The sequence below is a fragment of the Lygodium microphyllum genome, chromosome 10 (assembly GCF_053477565.2).
Source record: "Lygodium microphyllum isolate KBCC chromosome 10, Lygodium_microphyllum_v1.1.10, whole genome shotgun sequence".
Lineage (NCBI taxonomy): Eukaryota > Viridiplantae > Streptophyta > Polypodiopsida > Schizaeales > Lygodiaceae > Lygodium > Lygodium microphyllum.
Genome location: NC_141144.1, coordinates 79,059,173 through 79,077,064, shown reverse-complemented (window position 1 = coordinate 79,077,064; position 17,892 = coordinate 79,059,173).

The window sequence follows — 17,892 nt, the reverse complement described above, 5'->3', positions numbered from 1 at the left end:
TTCTTCTCAAAAAAATTAAGCCACCAGAATTTGATGGAAAGGGAAAGACTGTTCAAGCTGATGTTGCAATATGGATTGAATCTATGCAAGACTATTTTAGTCTAGCGGGAACAGCACCTGTGAATCGAGCCATGATTGCTAAGCTCAAGCTCACCGACATGGCTAGGCTATGGTGGAAGCAATGGTGTAAAGACCAAGCAGTCTTCACTGAAAGAACAATAACTTGGGAAAAAATAAAGGAAGCAGTGCACAGAAGGTATATGCTACCTGCGTATAGAACTCAGAAAATGAATGAGTTTATTAAGTTGAGGCACTTGGGCCTCTCTCTGGAAGGATACTACTCGAAATTTGTTTCTTTGCTAAAGTACGCCCCGACAATGAGCATCCCCTAATAGGTCTCGAAGTTTTGTGATGGAATAAATCTACCAATAAACACTCGGTTGGAATCAATGCATCCCTCAGACTTCCAAGATGCATTGATAAGAGTAGGACCTATTGCCCAAGAAGTCCAGCGAAAGTCCAGACCTTGGGCTTATAGAGACCAAAATCCAGGGATGTCGAGAGCTCAAATTAAAAGGGTGCAAGGACAGGGTCAAGGTCAATGGAAGAAGCTAAGATCAAATGCAATCAATGACTTTTTCCCCACTCAAAGAAGTGAACAAAGCCTGCACTATTTTCACTGCAATGAGCCCCGACATTTCAAAAGGGAATGTCCCAAACTAGGCGGGGACCACCGGGAAATTCGGAGGTCAAGCTAGGGCTACCCATGGCCACGGTCATGCAGCATTTGGAAGGGCAAAAACTTCCAATATTATCATTAAAGGATTAAATGAAGAAGAAGATCCGTGCATGGAAGCCCAGATCAAGAGGGCGATCGTTCATGCCACCCTCCATAAGAAGGGGCCGAACTGCCAATTCTCGATGATTCAAACACCATCGGACTACCAGGGTAAGGAATTCAAAACCTTGAATGACTGTGCGAGCACTCATTCTATCATCTCACTGACGTGTGCAAGAATGTTAGGGATAGCCACTTTAGTTGCACCCACTTTTCTTGCCGAACTAGCGAATGGGTGAGAAATCACTTGCACTAGATAAACTGCTAAGGTGGAATTCCTACTCGAAAACGAGCCCACAACTGTTAGGTTCACAGGGTGAGCTAGTTACAACACAAGGTGAAGCAGGTGAACCAAAGATCCAGCTAGCTAAGGCAATGGAATAGTTCAAGGAATAAGGAAGGGGTTACCTGTCTACCTGATCAAGCTAAAAAAACCCGATCAGGTAGAAGATACTAATGAAGAACCATCATGGCTAAAAGAATATGTGGATGTGTTCCCAGAGGAACTGACTGAATTACCACCACCTAGGGAAGTGGATCATGAGATTAAACTACTCCTAGGAGCTACTACAATTTGCAAAAAAGGCCCTACAATATGTCCATTCCTGAGGCCATTGAGTTAAAGGAAGACCTCAAACAACTACTGGACCAAGTGTACATAGGCCCTAGCAGTTCTCCTTGGGGAGCTCCAGTCTTGTTCTAAAAGGAGAAGGATAGTACACTTCGTCTCTGCATTGATTATAGAGGCCTGGACCAAGTAACCATAAAAAATAAATACCCCATTCCAAGGATAGATGAGTTACTCAATTGACTGCAGGAAGCAAAAATCTTCTCCAAGATTGATTTAAGGTCAAGGTATTATCAGAGTCATGTCAAAGATGAGGATATTCCAAAGATGGCATTCAATACTAGATATGGCCATTTCAAATTCATAGTGATGTCTTTTGGATTGACTAATGCCCTCGCATATTGGAAATTGTGCTTACTTGCAATTTGGTATGTTTTTTAATGAGTAAATTGCACTAGGAGATTTTGCATTCTTGCACGCAAAAAGAAGAAGCCATGACCTTATTGATTATGCTTGTAATACTTTAGATTATGCACTAATGTTAGCATGCTTAAAAATGGGTTGTTAAAACACTTATTCATATTTGTCAATTAAGCAAAAATCATACTTTTTTCTTTGCATCACAAAACTTGTGAAATTGGAAAGGTAGAAGTGACGGTTTCAATCAAGTACATGAAATTCCTAAATTGTTACGATGACGTTTATGTATATTTAGGCCATTGCAAGACTAAAACAGGCACTAGGCCCCTATAAACCTTTGGAGGGGTGTGTTTGCTTTTGCCTTAGGACTGATAACTCCACATCCTCCACCCAAAAGGAAAAAGAAAATACAAGTCTCTATTCTTGTTTTGCATAAGCATGTTGAAATGAACTCCCAACAGCAAAGGCGTGCATTGCAGCATTGCATTGTCTAGGAAAGATACGCCTCCAAATTGCATGGCATCATGATCAGTTTAGTTGCGTTGCTAGGGATTCGTCTTGAAGATAACTATCAACCACACTTACGAAATACAAAAATTTGTCCAAGAGTCGTTCAATAAAAATGAACCCTATACATGCAAGGATAGGGCTCAACTCAACTTATTTATGGTTTTGAAGAAACTAAGCCAATTTGTGGTTACTTCATAGGGGGACGGAACGAAGAAATTCCCTATCCTTCGGAGGATATTGGAAATTACCGCTAAGGCAAGAAGGGCAAACACTTGGGTCAAGAGAGGGATCCCACCTTAGCAGATGTCTTGAGCACTCATCTGCACCTTTGTTTGTGCTTGTAAATTTAGAAACACTATTTCTAAATTTTTTAAAAAAACAAAGAAAAAAAAAAGATTGTGTAACCCCAAACTCATAAATGAGTATAGTGAATCAAGTTGAACTTTTGGAGGGCACGCCAAACCATCCCCAGCTGGCCGCCAACCCTAGCCAAGGGGGTTCTAAATAGCCATGATGGGAACATGGAACAAACCCACCACAAGAGGTCTCTCCGCGGTGTCGTCGTGTTAAGGGTTGAAGATCTACCACCGGGGCTTAGTGTAGAAGAGGAGTATGGGATTCAAAGTTCAGGAAAGGGAAAAATATTGGAGTTTGACAAGATCTAGGTTTTAGAAATGATTTAGATGTGGAAGAAGAATTCAAGCTTTTTCTATGTATTTAGCATACATGAATGGAATAAATAACTCTATCTTGATTACATCAAATGCTTTTGGATACATAATCCATAACATAAAGGATATACTTAGATTCTTAATCCAAATATGAATATCAAATGCAAGCTCTAATGGCTTTTATCTCAAGTACATAGATGGATTTCAAGGAAACAAGTATTATGTTGGTAGACTTCAAATACATTCAAGATTTGGGCCAATGGTACATGAAATGCATTGAAGGAGCATAATTTTAACTTCAGCTCTGTTTTAAAACAGAAAATTCCAGCCCATAATCAAGCTCAAAAAGAGTGCATAAACTCATGAATAAGCTCCTCTAATCATTAATGAGTAAAGTCCTGATGAAAAGATGTCATTTTCTTCTATTACAACCACATAAATCTCTTATTTGCTCATAATAATGGACAAGAACAGTGGGCTACCTGTTTATGACTGGTTATTTCAGCCCATAACAGCCCATACACCTTCAAAATCCTCACCCTTTGCTTGCCCCAAAGTCATTCAAGTACTTGGGTACAAGTCGCTTCATTGGACCATGAATAAGGTAGACAAAATGAGAGAGAAGACGTACATAAGGGCAGGCTGAATACTTTTCTCTCAGATTTTTCCCTTTTATAGACTATCATACCATGCATTTTCGTCAGACCAAATGGACGGATAAGTGGAGCTCTCACCTTGTTTGTATCTTCTTCTTTAGCTCCTGTTAATCTCCAGTTTGCATGCTCCAAGGCATGCACCATGGCTTCAGCTCTCTCCAGTCTTTCAGTCAGGCTGTGCAGGCCCGCATTTTGTGCCGAAAAATGTGGGCTGCTTCTTGCTCAGGCCCAGGTCACTTTTTGACCTACTCGGGTCACTTGCTGGTCATATTAGTCCATTACTTCAGGTTCCCCGTGAACCTAGTGGACTTTTGGCATTTTTCTTGAGTTCTAACCATGTTTTTGCACTTGAATCAATGTGATTTATCCTGTAGACTGTCAATTACATCCAGCTGACCAAGTTGTAGGTTCCCAAAGACTTATTTTTCATCAATATACATGGTACAACTGAAAATTATATGCTAAATACAAAAGAACTTATGTAACTAAGTTGGTTATTGGGTAACAATGACTGAATTTTGTGTGCAAATTCCTCATATAACTCCCAGTGAAGTTCTTTTGTGTTCATAAGAATCCCATGATTTATATTATGAACAATAAACTTTTTGACATTCACCCCCTCCTAACCTGCACATCCTCTGGCATGGGCCATTTCATAAGATTATAGGTTAAGGAGGGTCTTCTTCTGATATATCTTCATCTTCATCCTCTAAGTCTTTTTCTTCCTGCTTGTCTTCAAGTAGAGGGCTCATATCTAAGTCATCAAGCTCATAAGTTGAAGATTCTCATCGTTTGAAGAGCTTGATTTGTTTCCCGGCTATTGGTATTTTTATCATGGTCCCATCCATTTTAGCCAAAGAGTAAGTAGCATTATTATGTACTACTTTTGCAACATATGGTCCAAACCATCGCTTGGCTAACTTTCTATGAGCACCATATTGATTGTCCAGGTTGCTATCATAGACAAGTACCCAATCATTCTCTTGAATGGATCTTGGACGGAGTTGATGATGCTTGTCAAACCTCTTCTTATTCTTTAATCTTGCTGTTTTCAGCCTTTCAATGGCTTTCTTGACACCTTCTGGCCTTCTTTCAAGTTGCCTTATGCGTAGAGTCAGCAACTCTTCTCTATTCATGCCTTCATCCCACGGTAAGATACTCCATGTGACAATGGACTCCTCAATAGGCATGATAGGTGGCTATCCATTATTAGTTCAGCTGGCATATAACATGTTACTGCACTATGGGTAGTTCTATCAGTCCATAGTGCAAATGGTAACATTCTAGGCCATTCCCTCATCTTTCCTTTGCAAGATTTTGCTAAAGCTTTAAGAATTGGTTGATGACCTCTTTCGCTCTTTCCATTGCTTTCAAGGTTGTAGGCTGATGTAAGAGATAGCTTGATCCCCAATTGAGCAAAGAAATGGCGAGCCGTATCAGCATCCAATTCTCCTCTATCAGCAATTACTTTGGCAACATAGCCATACGTGCAAAAGACTTCTTCAAGTAAAAATCTACAAACAGCTTGTGTAGACTTTGTTGTCAAGGCTTTTCCTTCCACTTGATTTGTGAGATCTTCTCTAGCAAGTACTAGATATCTCATGTTCCAAATTCCTATAGGCATGGTTACTAAATCAATAACCCATCTATAGTGAATGGATAAAGGATAGGTAGGTTGAAGCCCATCTCTATGCTTAACCATAGAGTACATTTGACAAACATGACAAGACTCAACAAAATGCTCAATGTCTTTATACATGTTTTGCCACCAAAATTTCTCTTTTATTTTGGCAAAAGTGCCCCATATGCCTCTATGACCAGCCCCAATAGGCTTTCATGAAATTCTTGCATGACCTGTCTTTGAGTCTTTTTGTCTCCTAAGACACGAAGGATCCACATCCATGGAAGTCATAATTGACTCCTCCAACGAGGTAACAGATGGTACAACAGGAGACGAAGAGGTTGTTAAGCATATCTTTTCTAAGAAAACAGAGGCACAATCCCTAACAGTGGGCAATGTAAGCCAACTACCAAGGGAAGCAAAATCCTTGTCTATGGGAGAATACCTCCTGCCTCAACTAGAATTAACTTATGACATCACATCTGACAGTGAAATAGAAGCATGGATGTATTGTTCTCCCTATTACATGACAGTCGCTCGACAGAGACAAAGTAGAGGCAGAACATATACAGAGCAGTTACAGATATAGAGACAGAGTAGAGGCAGAATAGAGACAGATCGGATATAGAGACAATCACAGAGACAGTAACAGACACAGAGCCAAAGCTAGAGACAGAGGCAGAAGCAAAGTCAAAGGTAGTGACAGAAGTAGAAGTAGATATAGAGGCAGAAGATCTGTTCTTCTCCTATAGAGCCTCTACAAGAGCAGAGATAGAGCCTCCAAAGGAAGAGGATAAAAATGATGAGGAAGAAAATAAAGCAGGTTATGAAAGTGCAGATGAAGAATTTTCTCTGATAGCAGATGATCTTATTGATGTCCCTACAGAGACCTCAGAGGTCGAAGATCTCAGGGTGCTGGATGGAATGACCATGGTTCCATTTGGGTTGATCAATGGACCCCAAAGTATGCGGAATCTGTATAAGCAATGGATTAAAAGCATAAAAATTAAGTTCGCCAGTGGCTCCTGTCGCCCTAATTGTTCAGTCCAGAGAAAAGATGATGATGATGCCCCTTGTCAACAGAAGCCAAAGTTATCAAAGCCACGGCCTTTAGAATGTCCGTGATATGTGACATTCCTGGACGCATCCTCAGAAGATGAATCCCTAAGTCCAAAAGAATTTACTACTCACACACAAGCAAACAAAGCTCTGATATCCTTCCAACAACCTCAACAGACAAATGAGTCATCTGTTTAGAAGGAGGATACAGGTTCTAGTGGAACATCAGACGAGGATGCTGCTCTCTTGAAAGAGTCAGAAGCAATCCATAGAACATTTATCCGCGAAGTGGAAGGTGAAAGACAAGCAACGTTCTTGGATATTGACAGTACTGAACGTCACTTGAAAGTGGGTCTCAATCTTCCAGAAGAAGAACTAGTGGTCCTGCGAGACCTACTCAAAGAGAACTTAGATGTGTTTGCTTGGTCATATAAAGATCTAAAGGGGATTGATCCCACAGTATGTCAACATCACATTGACTTAGAGCCTGATGCCAAACTTGTAAGGCAAAGAAAAAGGCATATGAATCCTAATTACTCTGCTGTAGTGAAGGCTGAATTATTGAAACTTCTTGAAGCAGAGTTCATCTATCTGTGGCCAATAGTGAGTGGGTTTCACCCATTGTGGTAGTACCCAAGAAGAATAGGAAACTTCGAATATGTGTGGACTTTCTTAAGCTCAATTTCAAGACAAAGAAGGATCATTTTTCCATCCCTTTTACAGACCAACTGTTGGACACATTGGCAAGCCATGAGCTTTATTTCCTCTTGGATGGATTCAGCGAATATAACCAAGTCCAAATTGCAGAAGAGGACCAATCCAAAACAACCTTCACCACTGAATGGCCTAAAGCCATTCGAGAAGTGGGGGATTGATTTTGTGGGTCCCATTGATATACCTACCAGACGGAAGCAAAACATATACATCTTAGTATGTACTGATTATGTCACAAAGTGGTGTGAAGCTAAAGCTCTGAAACGGGACGATGGTAACAGCGTAGCCCTCTTCATGTATGAGAATATTATCACCCGTTTTGGCAGTCCCCTCGAGTTGATAAGTGATAGAGATACTCATTTCCTTAAGAAAATCATGGAGGAGCTGACGGAACTGTATAAGATCCGACATCGTAAGTCCACTCCCTACTATCCTAGAGCCAATGGCCAAGTTGAAGTTACCAATTGCATCCTCTGCTCGATCCTAACAAGAATGATTGCCGCACATCGTCGTGACTGGGACAATCGACTTACAAAAGCCCGCTGGGTATACAGAACCTCCCATAAGGCAGCTACAGAATAGAGCTAGTGTATGGGACAGAAGCCGTCTTTCCTGTTGAACTGGAATTGCCCTCTTTGGGAGTGATAGTTAAAGAATGCTTAGGAGGTGATGAGTCACTGCAACACCATCTCCTGAACTTGGAATGCTTGGATGAGATATGGCGGATGATCCTACAGTGCATGAAAACCACTCAAGTGCGACGCAAGGCCTATCATGACAGTTTCATCAAGCACAACGAGTTCAAAGAAGGTGACCTTGTTCTAGCCTATGATTCGAGATTTGGCAAGTTTCCTGGCAAGCTTCAACAATGGTGGATGGCCCCGTACAAGGTACTTGCTGTCAATCCTAATGGCTCTGTTTAGGTGTAGACCGTTGATTCCTCTAATGATCCCTTCCTGATCAATGGCTATCATCTGAAAAAATATTTCCCTCCTTGGGGATCTTGACAATCATAGTTGACCTACCCTTTTCCTTTTGGGCATCACATTGTCCTTCTCGTCATGCTTTTGATAGACGTTATGATTCTCCTCATGAGGTGGTCTCGTTTTGCTAACCCCTCGTAGAAACATCTCAATTCGACATTGTTTTCTTCTCGTCTGATCCAACAATGGTGGCGAGGTTGGTCCTGATATATGGTATTTCTACCATTCTCTTTCTTAACCAAAAAAAAGAAAAAAAAACAAACAAAATTGTTATGGGAGAAAAGGAAGAAATTCCGTGTCATAATACGCCTTGTTCCAAGAAAAGGTGGAAATACCCTTGGGCGGGAAGCTGATTGTGAAAAAGGTGGTAGCACCCCACAGTTTAGGATAGCTGACTCATCACCATCATAACCTTTCCAGTAAGTAATTTGAAGCCACCTGTCAGAGAGAGAACTAGGGAGAGAGAAAGAGGAGAGAGAAAGACTGCAGAAAGAGAGAAATAGAGTGACGAGGAGAGAGAAAGACTAGAATTGGAGAGAGAAAGACAAGAAAGATGAAGAAGCCATGGAAGCTTGGAGCAAGAAGGGAGAGAAAGATTGTAAATGTATTGATATGTCAAAAGATGTGAAAAATTACAACTTCTCTCCTTATATACCAGTGTCAATGTGACATGGCATATTATTAGCATTCTAACTATTCCCAGCTTCTTACAATCCATCCCTTCCCAAAAGTTTTTGTCCTAAAAAACAAACCTAGAAAGAACTAAAGAAGAGATGGATAGAACAGAGTACTACTCTGTTTTTACAGCTTTACAAATGGGAAATGGGTGAAGAATTATCATTACAAGGGCTAAATTTAAAGAACGGAAAGAGGACCCCGCTATATACATGATTTGAAGAACTTTAGAAGACATTGGAGCCATAGAATCTTCAACAAATAGTTCCAGAAGAAAGTAGACAGCTTGCTGAAATAACAATCCCTGCTGGACCAAATCTGCCATAACTTTTGATAGAAGTGTCCAAATGAGATGTACCACATATCAAAACGAAGCTCTTGAAGAGTACTTTAAGCTCATGTAGATAGCTCCATTCTAAAAATGAAGTATGATAAAAACTGTTCTAAAACAGTGTGTTGTCCTGAACGAGTCTGCACCAATACTAGCTCCATAAGCAATAGGCTTCAGCCCCCACCAATGTATCCTTCAAGTATGGATACTCATCCAATATTGAATCAGGTCTCCAAGAAGCCTCTTCAGAGGGTAAACCTCTCCATTTAATCAAATATTCCACAATAGAACGTGATCGAAGCTTCTTTTCACGCTGACCTATAACAGCCTATGGGATGTACTGAACAATACCATCTTCATCAATAAGTGGCAGCTCATCAACTAAATCCACTGGATCACCATAATAGGGCTTGAGCTGACTAACATGGAAGACGTTATGAATCTTTGTAGAAGAGGGAAGCTCTAGTCTGTATGCCAAATCTCCAATCTGCTTAAGGATCCTGTAAGGGCCAAAGAATCTGTGGGCAAGCTTATTACTGGATCCATCTTTCAATGTAGAGTACTTGGATTTGGGCACCTTCAACAAAACCAGCTCTCCTTCCTGGAACTCTAAAGGCCTCCTCTTCTCATCAGCATAGATCTTCATCTGATCTTGAGCCTTCCTTAGATTCACCTTGCATTGCTGAAGAAGGGTCTGCATTCTTTCCAACTCTTCATTCCCATGAGGGTTGATCTTTTTGTTAAAAATGACTATGGGTAGGGACACCTTGTAACCATACAAAGCCTCAAAGGGTGAAACTCCTATGCTTGCATGAGTGGAATTATTATAAGCAAACTCAGCCAGGTGTAACCAAGAATCCCATGAGGTTTGGACATCATAGCAAAAATGGCGAAGATAAGTCTCCAACCATTTATTAACTCTCTCTGTCTGTCCATCAGTTTGGGGATGATAAGCCGTAGATGGAGCCAACTTAGTATCCATAGATGTAAATACCGCTTGCCAAAAGTTACTCATAAACTTTGAGTCCCTATCATGGACAATCACCTGCGGTAATCCATGTAATCTGAAAATATGCTCCATAAACTGGTTGGCCACCTGAGAAGCAGTAAACTGAATTTTTGTTGGGATAAAATGAGCTGCTTTGGTGAGTCTATCAACCACCACATAAATACTATTCCACCCCTTCTTGGTAGTAGGTAAGCCAGTGATAAAGTCCATAGTAATATGAGTCCATTTACCCGTAGGAATAGGCAATGGCTGCAATAAACCTGCTGGCTTACGGGTGCTATCCTTATTTTGCTAACAAGGCATACACTTCATAACGAAGTCCTTGACATCTTTCCACAGTCCTTTCCAATAAAAGATCTTGCTGATCATGTCATAAGTCTTGAAAACTCCCAAGTGTCCAGCTAAAGGCGAAGAATGCAACTCCTCCATAATTTTCCGTTTGAAAGAAGAAGTAGAGGGAATAACAATCTTGCCCTTCCACCAAATAAGACCATTTTTAAGCTGGTAATGTGAGTTTTCTTCCATAAGACCTTGCTGTAATTTCTAAAAGATTTGGCTGAATTCCTCATCTAAGAGGTATGCCTCTTGTAGCTCTTCAATCCAATCACTATATAATTCTGTCATGGCTGATACTTTGCAGGCCCACATACGAGAGAGAGAATCAGCCACTATGTTATCTTTGCCCCTTGTATGAGTGATGTCAAAGTCATAATTTTGTAATGTTGCTACCCATCGTCATTTCTTTGGAGTAAGATTTGACTGAGTAAGGAAATACTTGAGTACCCGATGATCACTATGTACTCTGAATCGGCTGCCATATAAGTAATGGTGCCATTTCTTGATTGCATGCAGAATAGCCAACATTTCCTGGTCATAAACATTCATGGCCATCTCCTTATCAGTAAGCTTACGGCTTTCAAATGCAATTACTCCATGTTCCTGAAGCAAAACAGCCCCAATGCCACGGCCACTAGTATCACACTGTATAGTAAACTCTTTAGAGAAATCCGAGCATACAAGAATAGGAGCAAAGGTAAGTAATTTCTTTAACTGATTGAAGCTGCTATCTGCAAGAGCATCCCAAATTAAAGCCTCTTTCTTCAACCTGTCAGTTAAAGGGGCTGCAATTGCCGCATAATGCTTTATAAATCTGCGATAGAATGAAGATAGACCAAGAAATCCTCTAAGAGAGGTAGTAGTAGTAGGCGTTGGCCAATCTTTTATGCATTGCACCTTCTTGGGATCAGTCTGTATTCCTTTCTCACTGACTATATGTCCCAAGTATTCCACTTCAGTCTGCATGAAAGAACACTTATTCTCCTTAGCAAAAAGCCTATGATGTCTCAACACATCAAAAACCTTCCTCATATGCGACAAATGATCCTGAAAAGTCTTGCTGTAGATCAAAATGTCGTCAAAGAATACCAAGACAAACTGAAAGAGGAAAGGTTGTAGAATCTTATTCATCAGGCTTTGAAAGGTAGCTGGAGCGTTTGTAAGGCCGAATGGCATCACCAAGAAATGGTAGAGCCCATGATCAGTCCTAAAAGCAGTCTTGACCTCATCACCCTCTCTCATGCGAATCTGATGATACCCTGATCTCAAATTAATCTTCATGAAGAATCGAGCCCCCTTAAGCTCATCAAGCAAATCATCTATCCTGGGTATAGGATACCTATTCTTCACTGTTATCTTATTAAGATCCATGTAGTCAATTCACATTCTGAAAGATCCATCTTTCTTTTTGACTAACAGGACTGGGGATGCATACGGTGAAGAACTGGGTTCAATAAATCCCATTTCAAGAAGCTCTTTGATTTGCTTGGCTACTTCCTCTCGTTCACATTTTGATAGTCTGTAAGGTGGCTTATTGATTGTCTTTGAGTTGGGTTCCAAATCAATGGGGTGATCCACCGCTCTCTTAGGAGGCAATGAAGTAGGTACTTCAAATAAATCTCTATACTCCTCAAGAAGAGCTGTCAAGGCTGGATGGTTTGCTGAATTATTGGGCTGATCCTGTGTTTCTTTGTTCAAATGCAATACAAATATCTGTGAGCGCTTTTTGTACTCTTTCTTGAGTTGTTGAATGGTGATAAGCTGAAAAAATCAGATCTACTAGGGATCCCCTGTAAACAGATGAGCTGTCCATTGGAGAAAAACTCCATATATAACTGTGAGAAATCCATAGTAATCTTGCCTAAGGTCATCAACCAATCACAACCAAGTACAATATCAATGGGCCCCATTTCCAAAGTGATAAGGTTTACTTTGACTTCAAAATTTTCAGCCATCTGCAAAGAAACCTGTGGGCAAATCTGCGTATTGGTTTCCTCTTCACCATTAGCCACTTGTACTCGAATAGACTGCTGTAAGTCGGTGGGAACACAATTCAACTTGTACATAATAGATTTATTTACAAAACTGTGAGTACTACCACTATCTATCAAGATGAACACTGGCTTTCCACATATGCTTCCCTTCATACGAAGTGTATTGGGGCTCTTAGATCCCGTCCAAGCATCCATAGAGATAGAACAATTAGTGGCAGCAGGCAACTCATTACAAAATCCACCAGGATCAAATGGGATATCACCGCCTGGATCAAAAGGAAAAGAGTCAGATGGATTATAGAAGTACTCCTGTCCACCATCATCCTCGAAATCTTCATTTTCAGCATTGATTGTGACTGCATTAACTTCATCTATGTCATTTTCAAAGTCCTCAAGAACTAGCTTACTCTGAATTTTTGGCTTGGCATTTTTGTATACACACTTTGAAGCATGGTCAGGAGTATACTTTTCTCCACACTTGAAGCATAAGCCTTCGTCCTTTCTTTCCTTGTAAAGATCCATGGGAATATTTCTGGAATTTGTATTGGCTGAAGTAGACTTAGGCTTATTGTCACCTTGCTTAAATTCAACCTTTGGACTGTTTGCTGTCCTAAAATTGCTTTGAAGCCTAGAAGCATTAAATGGAGGATAAGTTGGTATCCGTAAGCTCCCACTAGGCATATGATTGCTGCCATAATTGTTACCAACTTGCCCTTGCTTTAAAACAGTCCTTGGCTGTCCATAACTTGGCTGAAATGAAGACTCTTTCCTATACTTCCTTCCAAAGCGCTCTGCAAGCTCAATAGCCTTGAGAAGTGAAGTAGGATTCTGCGCCATAACATCAGCTGACAAGGATGGTTCTAAACCATACATGAACTTGTGTAACTTGGCCTCATCACTGATGTTTTCCACATACATGGTCAAGTTGAGGAATTGGTTTGTATATTCTCTTACACTTAGGCTCCTTTGTTCCAAGCCATACAATCTTCGTTCTAACTTCTCTTTTTCAAGAGGTGAAACAAAGACTTCAGCCATAAGTGCCTTGAAAGCTTCCCAATTCTCAATAAGTACATTCTCTTTCTTGATATACCTCCACCAAGTGTGAGCAAATCCTTCTAAGTGGAGGGAGGCAAAGTGTATCTTCATATAATCAGTTTTAGGAAATATGTCGAAATAAGACTCCATCTTAGAGGTCCATTCCTCTAATTCTGATGGTGAATATGACTGGCCATTGAATTTGGATAAAACAATTTTGTCCTTGAATTCTCTATCATGGAAGGGTTGCTGTCCCAAAACTGGCTGATCGGAATTTCTAAGTACAGAACCCCCGAATTGAGACTGAAATCTTCCAACAGGTGGCTAAGAATTACCATGTAATCTTTCTGTTGGTAAAGCACCCCTAGAATTCTGAGTATGCAGTCCAAAAGTTTGAGTATTGGCTCCATTCAAACTGCCCAAATAGTCATCATGCCTTTGTGAAGCTTCCCCCACTTCATATTGACTATTTGGTATGCCTCTTCTTCCTATGATCCCATCTCCATAACCATTTTGGTTGGAAGGCTGAGGTGGGACTGAAGGGTCACTGTTTGAACACGCCTTCTCATTTGCTTCCTTTGATGCCACTTGCAATTGTATGAGTTTAGAGATTTGTGCCGAAAGTTGGTCATTGGACAATACTAACTTTTCCATAAGGGCCTTGGTTTGATCAGTAGATTGAACCATCTGATCCATTCTTAACAACATGGCCTCATGTCGCTCTCTATGCCTTAGTTCATGAGCACACAAAGTATCGTTGAGTATACTAATTTCTCATTGTTGAGGCTCTTCAAGGTTCTCTTGAAGTGTGCTTTCCATCCATAAGGGCCTTGGTTTGATTAGTAGATTGAACCATCTAATCCATTCTTAACAACATGGCCTCATGTCGCTCTCTATGCCTTGGTTCATGAACACACAAAGTATCGTTGAGTATACTAATTTCTCCTTGTTGAGGCTCTTCAGGGTTCTCTTGAAGTGTGCTTTCCATCATGGAATCCCTGATTTGTTGTGCATAGTCCTCCTGGACCTTATTTTTGCCTTTATGTCCTGCCATACTAGTGCAGTCGTGCAGTACCCCCTGTCAGTAAAATGGCTATAACTTTGGCTAGAAAACTCCGATTGCAAAACTTTTTTGTGCGAATCGAAGCTAACAATGCCCTCTTCGAGATGAGCTATAGCATGCTATAACAGGTTTAGGACAGAAAATTTTGTAATTGAATTTCAAAGTCTGAACTGTCCAGTCCTACACCCTGTTTAGACCTGTAAGTGCCCTGTTTTGACCCTGTAATGCAAGAAAGTAACCTCAAATGGCTACCAAACCCTGCAAAGGGGTATATAGGACCTGTGGGTACCCTGTAGTACCTGCACCTGTGCTTCAGTATCAAAGGGTGTACCTGTATCCACCTGTAAATACCCTGTGGGTAACCTAAAAATGCCCTGTTTTACCCTGTTTTAATCCAGTAGGTACTTGAGTCGTTGGAAAGTCTTCAATCTTCAATTCTCCACTCGCTGTACCTGTGTGAGGGATAAAACGGTAGGACGGGCTCCCTACACGGGCTCTGAATCACCGGGAGGTGGGCAAAGTTTCCCTCGGGTCGGTTGGTTGCACCCCTTCGGGATCTTTGATAGTGAGGGAGGGTCACCTCTCTTTTGTCCCACTATCTCCCCCGGCATCCACCTTTTTCCTCGGTGGGAATATCAACATGGCAGAGGCTAGTGTGTTAAGCAATCAACATGATATGCAATTGAAAAATATCCATTCAGCCTTTCATGAGATGCAATTGATTGATAAGAAAACTTGGGATGGGAGAAGGGTTTTACCTATGTAATTCAGTGACTCACTGATTGCTAGTACTTACCCTTTTACAATTTTTCAATTTAGGCAAAAGAGAATCAACCAATCAATTGGATTAGAGTAAACAAAAGCATCAATCAATGTATTCAATCAATAAGATTCAAATGTTATGCTGAAATCTCAGATTGAGGCCTTTAATTCACTGATTGAAGCTAATATGCATTAGGCAAGCATTGCATTCATGAATAGATGAATTCAAGCAAAGGTTGGCTGAGAATTTGATGAAAATGTTCAATTCTTTAATCTCTCAGTCAAATGGCTTAAGCTCAGTAATTGGATTAATGAGAGAGATTAAAAATTGAAGAGAAATACCTTGACATGGCTGAAAATGGCTTGCCAAATGCTTGATAGGGCTCCCGGTTGTCCAATGTTAGCAAAATAATCCATAAGGCTTGCTTATCTGATGGTTGAGACCAATCTTGAAGCTTCAAATGCTTGAAATTGAAGCATTAAACCGTTTCCCCCAAATTTTTGCTCTATAGAAGCTCTTGATCTTCAATCTTAAGCCATCCCGTGCTTAATCCTTGCAATTTGTTGAAGAATCCTTGCTGAAATGATTCCACGGGCCAAAAGGATGAAGAATCTTCAAGAAATTGTCAAGAAATGGAAGCTTGGGCTGAAGCTTTCATGGCTGCCGATGGACTGTTCACCTAGGGTTCAAGAGAGCTAAGGAATCCATGAATGTGGCTGAGAATCTCACCATTGCTGAGGATTTATGTTTGAAATGGATCAAGAGGATTGCCAGAGCTGAGGAGAAGCAAGTTTGGAGCAAGGCAGGGCTGGAATCAGCCCGAAAATTGCGCCGCAATTTTCGGGGCTGCTTCTGGCTCCATGGCAGTGAAAAGCTTGAGCAACCATATGCTCATTCTAAAGGTCTTGAACTGAGGAATCATTTCCATGTGTTACTTGACCAAGAAACTCAGGGATAAGAGAGATATGAGCTGATCTTTAGGGCTGAACTTCCATGAAACCTGCAGGAAACTCCAGGAAAGGGGAAAGAGAAACCCCTCTTTTCAAAGTAACCACAGTTTGTTCTCAAACTAAGCCCGGTTAACCATCCTTTACCCTAGTTACCTCCATTTTTGCATAAAATTTGATGACGTCCAGCCATTTAAGCCTTTACCCACCATATCTGACCTTGAATATCTCCAGATGTAGTCGTTGCTAACTGTAGTTGTCCTACAGCACTCCACTAGTCACTGTCTTGTACCATTTTGTCTGAAATTGGTTTTGAAATAGGAAAATAGGAGTGAAAATGGAAGAAATTAATGGATCAAAGACTGAAGCTCTGATACCACTTGTCAAAGAGAGAACTAGGGAGAGAGAAAGAGGAGAGAGAAAGATTGCAGAGGAGAGAGAGAAAGACTGCAGGAAGAGAGAGAAATAGAGTGACGAGGAGAGAGAAAGACTAGAATTGGAGAGAGAAAGACAGGAAAGATGAAGAAGCCATGGAAGCTTGGAGCAAGAAGGGAGAGAAAGATTGTAAATGTATTGATATGTCAAAAGATGTGAAAAATTACAACTTCTCTCCTTATATGCCAGTGTCAATGTGACATGGCATATTATTAGCATTCTAACTATTCCCAGCTTCTTACACCACCTCCCTTGGTGCACTGTCTCTGCAATATCAGTCCGTCTGCCCTTCTTAATAGATGGCCCTTCTTACATGTCATTGAAGTACCAGACTTGTTGGCTGCCTCCTTGGGTATGCCTCGTCTTCAAGATCCTGATGACAACAACTGCCGACATGATCTTCATCACCAACCCCTTGAGTGATGCGAGCTTTCATCTTAACAGGATGGGGATGTACGTATGGGCTGCCCTCTGCATCTATCAGAGCGTGAGACAAAGGGTGGGGTGAGTGACCAGTCTTTCCCTTCAAATTAAATGAGAGGTGAGATGTATGAATAGAGTGTTGCACACACGGGATGGGCCTCTCAATGCACAATGCACGATCTGTTCCTGTGCACTGCACCATAAGGCTCCCTGGCCTTCCTTCTTGCACTGTATGCCGGCACAGGGCGGGATGCACAGTTGCACCATCAAAGCGCATAAGGCATACAACCTGTACACAAATAACAGTGAGGATTACATCAATGGGTTGCCCTTTGTATCTATTAACATAGTGTGAGATAGAGGGTGGGCTAAGTGTGACTGGCGTTTCTTCAATCAATTATCAAGAGGTGAGGATTGAGGGATGTTGTGACCATTGGATTGAGGTACGTTTCTATTTTCATATGCACCCACGGGATGGGTCTTTGCCATAAGCACATGACATGTTACTCTGTTCTATACACTGCACTGCAAGGCTCCCTGGCCTTCCTGCTTGCACCTATGCTAGACGGGGTTCGACGCACTGATGCACCATCAACTGTGTACCCTAGCATACCCTTTCTACATCATCCCCTTGTCGATTCCTCAACCGGGTGTGAGCTCTGGGTTTCATCATTATTTTCTCGAGTGATGTTAGTAATGGGGCGAGTGACTGCTCTTTCAATCCATTTAAGTAATCGTGAGTTGAGTGCAATATCCCTCGTCATCGACAAATTTCCTGTGATTCCTTCAACCAGCTACCTCCCTGGGTACTGTAGCATGGTCCTTGCTATGAAGGATGAAG